Consider the following 6,207-nt stretch of genomic DNA (forward strand, 5'->3'; position numbering starts at 1 on the left):
GATTAGACTACTGTAATGCGCTCTACGTGGGGTTACCCTTGAAGACGGTCCGGAAACTCCAGCTGGTACAAAATGCGGCGGCGCGCTTAATAAAGCAGACCCGCCGCCACGATCATATCACCCCAGTGTTGATTGAACTACACTGGTTGCCAGTTGTATACCGGGCCCAATTCAAGGTGTTGGTTTTAACCTTTAAAACCCTATACGGTTCCGGCCCAGTTTATCTGAAGGAACGCCTCCAGTATCACAAAATATGCCGCCAAACAAGATCAGCCTTGCAGGACCTTCTCTCGGTCCCACCGACGAAGACAGCTAGGTTGGTGTGGACCAGGGAGAGGGCTTTTTCGATCATGGCCCCCGCCCTCTGGAACTTACTTCCCTTTGACCTTCGGCATGCCCCCTCCCTGTTGACTTTTCGCTGAGCCTTGAAGACCTGGCTCTTTAGGCAGGCCTATGGGATCTCTGGGGTGGGCTAGATTTTATACTGTATTAGCGTAGGATGGTCTGTTAGATGAGATGTTATGATATTAATATTATGATGATTATGTATATGTTGAGATTGTATTTTATATTGTACGTCGCCCAGAGTGTCCGTTCGGTCAGACAGATGGGCGTCTGATAAATAAAATTTTATTATTATTATTATTAAGTCAGGGATACATAAGGAGGGGAGTGGCACAGCCAATTGGGTCCCTATGAGCTGCTTTTTAAAAAATCTTTGTGAGGTAACTAGGGGCATCATGGTTTAAGCAGCTGGAAGGAAGCCTGGGAATCGGGATTTAATTCTTCTCTGACCTTCATTGTGCAAGTTTTGTTTCCTTTTCTCTTGACATTCATTTTGTAACTTCCTTGTTACATTTTCATTTCATTTTACCCTCAGAATCTCAAAATACTACACATGGGATCAAACCTATAGAATCCAGTAAGGTGGAAGGCTGAATACAACTTCATGAGAAAATCTTGTAGGCAACCCTGCCTACCCCATATTCAGTAATTTTCTCAGTGAACAAGCCTGTCACAAGGAGAAATTATTAACTTGAAAGATGTGAGTTTATTGGTGAACAGAAGCAACATTGTTGAAATGAATGGTTAAGTGCAACAAGCTTGCTTGCCACATGCAGCAAAGCCAAATAGGACAGAATGAAAACTTTCCCACTCAGAAACTGAGGGATGGGAGTCCTCCAATGTGGAGAGCCTGTGATCCTCTGAGCTCCTTTGGGAGGAAGGGCAGGATGATGATGATGATGATTAACCACAACTCCCATCATCCCTGACCATTGGCCATGCTGGCTGGGGCTGATGGGAGCATTTGGAAGGCCATAAGTTCCCCCATTCCTGATTGACTTTATATGCTTAACCCCTGTAAATATTTATAAAATTTGTATTTTTCCAACACTATTTTGCATTTGCTGGACTTATTACTTTTTCTCTACGCATTCTATACATTGGCAATGTTCATGCTATAAGTTCTAGATTATCATTATTTTAAAGACCATCCCTAAATTTTGGGGCTTTCCCCCCAAATATTTTATTAGCATAGAAGAAAACAACTCACTAAAAATACAGATAATATCATCAAATATCAAATAAAGTCAGGAAGAGGATATCTATGACTACATTAATACCTTATCAATATTGAAGAAGGGCATGCGGGCAGGAGGTACAAGACATGCAAGAAGCAGAAGTAAGGATCACTTTAAGAAGAAAAACAAAACAAAACTGCCAGAAGTTATGAAGATATACAGATAAAATCATATTTTGGTGGGATGTGAGGGAACAGGCACTTGTGGAATTTTCTGTCTCAGGTGCAAAAATAACTTGACTTATCTTAAATACTATGTATCTTGACAGGGGAGGGGACCATTTGCTGCTCCGCTTCAGGCAGCAAAATGTCTTGGGTCAGCCCGGACCCTGTACCTTTATGAACTAGTTTAGGTGGAAGGTAGTGAATATGCCTGGGGTTGCTCACTGCTCTCTCAGTTAAGATGGGAAAATCAGTTGGGATGTTGTGACCTTGGACTCTGATTCCCCATCTTTGGGGACTGGCCATGGACTTGGAGGAAGAATCAGGGAGTGAGAGAAATTTGCCCACAGAGCTGCTCATGATAGTCACCACTTCCCTGAGACTTCCAGACTAGGAGAAGGCATCTTACCTACACACCTCTATGGCCCAAGGAGGTTGCATTGCCATTCTTTGGTTTTGAGGATTCCAATACAGACGCTCCAACAGAATTCTAGTTTCCCCATGCTGTAGGAATTGACCAGTGCTGAAACAGGCAAGGGCCCTTTAAATAGAATGGTGTGTGTGTGTGTGGAGCTGACCACATATACTGAGTTGCAGCCTTATTTAAGACGGGGGGGGGGGTAGCTGCAACCCTATACCTGCGTGGAGTGGCTAGCCTGAATACAATGCCTTTGTCTGCTAGAGCTATCACCTAGAGCAGAGCACTGTGTCAGCTGTATGGCTACTCCCAAACACTTTCTTAAGGTGAAGTGGCGGGTGGAGGCAGGAGAAAGCTATGGGTTGGTTGAACTTCCCCCATGTGCTTTAGCCTGAGATTCCAAATTCACAAAGTGGCAACACTGGCTTCCTTGAATCTTACCAATTCTAATCTGGAAATCTAAACTTGCCAAACAAAGTTTTTTTTGTCTCCCACTGACTCAACGAAGCTGCACTACAATAAAAAGCAACAAGATGAATATTTCTGACAAGAACAGACATTTTCAAGCTTCATGAGCAATCTGGGACCTAGCCTACATTCTCCCGAGTAAACAAGCTGCAGAGAATACAGCTGCAGTTTTATACCCTAAAGCAGAGTTTATTAAAGTACAAGCTTATAATCAAATCCTGCACTTTATGATTAGAAGTGAATGTCCCATTGCATGATTTAAAATTGTGTTGATCTGCAACTGTGAATGTGATCTCTTGATTTGCTGCCTCTAACCATGGGATGATTAGCAATAGAAACCAAATAGCATCAGGGGGCCCTGCGTAGATCACAACATAGCAACTCTCTAGCTCAGCCTTTCCCAACCAGTGTGCCTCCAGATGTTGTTGGACCACAACTTCCATCAGCCTCAGCCAGCATTGCCAATGGGAAAGGCTGCTCTAGCTGATGAGTAGAGTGTGAAATATACAGAGGTGTAGTCTAAGTCACACCAGTTCCCCTCCAGATGTTGTTGGACCCCAATTCCCATCAGCTCCAGTCAGCATGGCCAAAGGTCAGTGATGCTGGGAGTTGTAGTCCAGTGACAGCAATAGGGCCAAAGGTTAGTCACCCCTGCTGTAGAGCCAGTCTTGACATGCACAGTATCAGAGCAGATGCTATAGGGGAGGGGAGATTGTTATTGCAGTAACAACGGGGGGATACAATTTGGTTGAGGCATAGTTAATTGGCAGAAGAGGCCTATAAAATAGCAGGACAGAGGGCCTACAGGATAGTGGGCTGAGGTGGGCTTTAGCAAGAGATGTAAAAGGAGGAGAAAGTTGGACTTGAATGCGTTGAAAGCAAGAAATGGCAGACTTACAGTGGCACAAGAAAGGAAGGGAGGGACATAAGTTGTCCTGTTTCTGAGACACAACAGTTATGGAGATATGCCCAACTGGGTTAGAAGGAACAGGAGTCTCATCTTTACCATGTTCATCTTTACTGTGCTGATAAATTTAATTTGTTTGGAAATATAATCTACAGTTGCATAGTTGAAGTTGGATACAAAGATGGAATGGGCAAGACACTGAACATGCCAAAATGTCTGGTGAAATATTAACTGTGAGTTGCATATTGCTACTGGAAGAGAATAAGGCTGTCTTGTAATACGTTGGCTGGGCATCTGGAGGGCCACAGGTTCCCCATCCCTTGCAGAACAACTCTGCTGAGATTATTATGTTCTTCAGTGAAGCACATCAACTTTCTCCTTAGGAATCAATGGCAGTCATTCCATTATATTGGAGAAAATATGTGAGTGCTTCAGGCCAACCAATGGGGTGAAGCTAACCTCCCTCTAGTAACTCTCATCTCTGTGGTGAGAGGTGGGTTCTGTCCCCTCTCATTTGTCCTATCAAAGCCCATTTATTTTGTCCAATAGAGTTCACTGGGAGCCACCAAGAACGAAGCCAGCTCCATCTGCATTGTCCAACTCCAGGTTCAGTTTCTTGGTGACCTGAGAGTTTGATAGAAGCCTGGGAGCTCCCTGTCATTTTTATGGATGTACCAACACTGTTGTCTGTCATCCAGTTGTGTCACTAACCTTGGCACAAATTAAGCCACGCCAGCACCAAAATAGGTGGCATATATTCCTCCAACACTGGAAACACATCACGTTTTTTCACTGGCACTGGCATCACAGTCGGTACATCGCATTCTGAATTCTTACTTGTGCATTCATGCAGTGACAAGTCAGGCAATAAATCTCCCTTCAGGTTGTATCCAAACAAGGGTTTTGAAAGAGCTAACAACATTTGCAGCTGAAAACACACCACCAGTTCTAGCAAAGCACTGAAGTGGTATCCATTTAGTAACATTGCTAAATTCAATGGAGGCAATAATGTTTTGTTCTATTTTGCCTCTTCTTTCATGTTCGTCCCTCATTCTAATAGCTTGTCCTCCAGCCCATCTTCATTTAGCTCAATTCAGAAACAATTGCAGCTTTATTTGACAAAGCTCAGGAGAAAATGTTGCACAGTACCTGCCTGCACCCATTTCGTACATGCACGCAAAGAACTTAAAGTACTGTCAGAGGCTGCATTAAGTAAATTAACATAAGAAGCTCTGCAATGTGACAGAAGAAAAGTAATAACATTAATTGCTTTGTGCATAGAAACTTCACTTTTTAGTGTCGCACCAGCAGACGTCAATTTCTTGATAGTGCCTTGCTGAAGATAGCCCTTGTTTACAGACTATTGAGTATAATAACTATTAGGGATACCTTTTTTCTTTCTTTCTTTCTGGAAAGCCTCCCATGCCTTTAGAATTTCAGCATGCATTTAGGAGGTAATGAAAATTATATTTATGTTAGGAAAAATCTTCCCCTGTCAAATTTCTGAATCCCAGATAGTTGTGAAAGGCACAGAAGTTCAAGGAGGGGGGCATACAACCCTACTTGTACTTGTACTGAGAATTATATTAGAGCTCTCAAGCCTGGTCATAAACAGGCAAACCAGTTCATATTTGTAGTGTGTATGTGTGTCCTAGCTCTGACAAATATTTTGAACAAGGACAACAACATGGCAGAACAGCTTTTAAACTGATTGAGGGGGCAAACCTGACAGGAACTGAGGAGGGTCTGGTTCAGAATAAACATTCCCCCTGGGATAAAGACAAGAAAAACGATGAAAATTTGAATAGGGCAGGCCTAGAACTAAGCATTGTGAGAGCAAGGGCACAGAACAGCAATTCAGAAAGGCAAAATTACCACAGGCCAAACCAAAAGTCTCAAAGACACTTGAAGAAAGACACTGTATACAAGTGTCTATATACTAATGCTAATACTGGACCAAGACAGGAGAAATAGAGTGCTAGGTCTTAGAGGAAAGCATTGATACTGTGAACATAACAGAAATCTGGTGGAAAAGAGAAAACCAGTGTGACATAGTGATCACTGGATATATATTGGAAGGACAGAGAAGGACGTAATGGAGGTGATATCGCTCTACACATAAAAGAGGACATTGAATCCAGCAAGCTAGAAACCTCAAAAGAGGCAGACTCTTCCACAGAATTGTGGGTGGCGATACCATGCCTCAAGAGCAACTTAGTACTAGCTCTGTCGTCCCTCTGATCAAAATGCTCAGGAAGATCTTGAGATGAGAAATGAAATCGAGGAAGCATCCAAACTAGGAAATGTTATAGTAAGGGGTAACTGCAACTATCCTGACATAGACTGGCTATATATGTGTTATAGTCACTACAAAGAAGCAAAATTTCTAGATACCCTAAATGACTGTGCCCTAGTTGGTCATGGAACCGACCAGAGAGATGGTGGCCCTGGACTTAATCTTAAGTGGCACCTAGGACCTGGTGCAAGATGTAAGTGTTGACAGACTGATTGGGAACAGTGACCATAGTGCTATTAAATTAAATATACATGTAAATAGCCAACTGCCAAGAAAATCCATGATCACATTTGACTTCAAAAGAAGAAATTTCACAAAAATGAGGGGATTGGTAAAAAGAAAGTTGAAAAACAAAGTCCAGAAGGTCAAATCAC

This window comes from Rhineura floridana, chromosome 3, assembly GCF_030035675.1.
Source record: "Rhineura floridana isolate rRhiFlo1 chromosome 3, rRhiFlo1.hap2, whole genome shotgun sequence".
Taxonomy (NCBI): domain Eukaryota; kingdom Metazoa; phylum Chordata; class Lepidosauria; order Squamata; family Rhineuridae; genus Rhineura; species Rhineura floridana.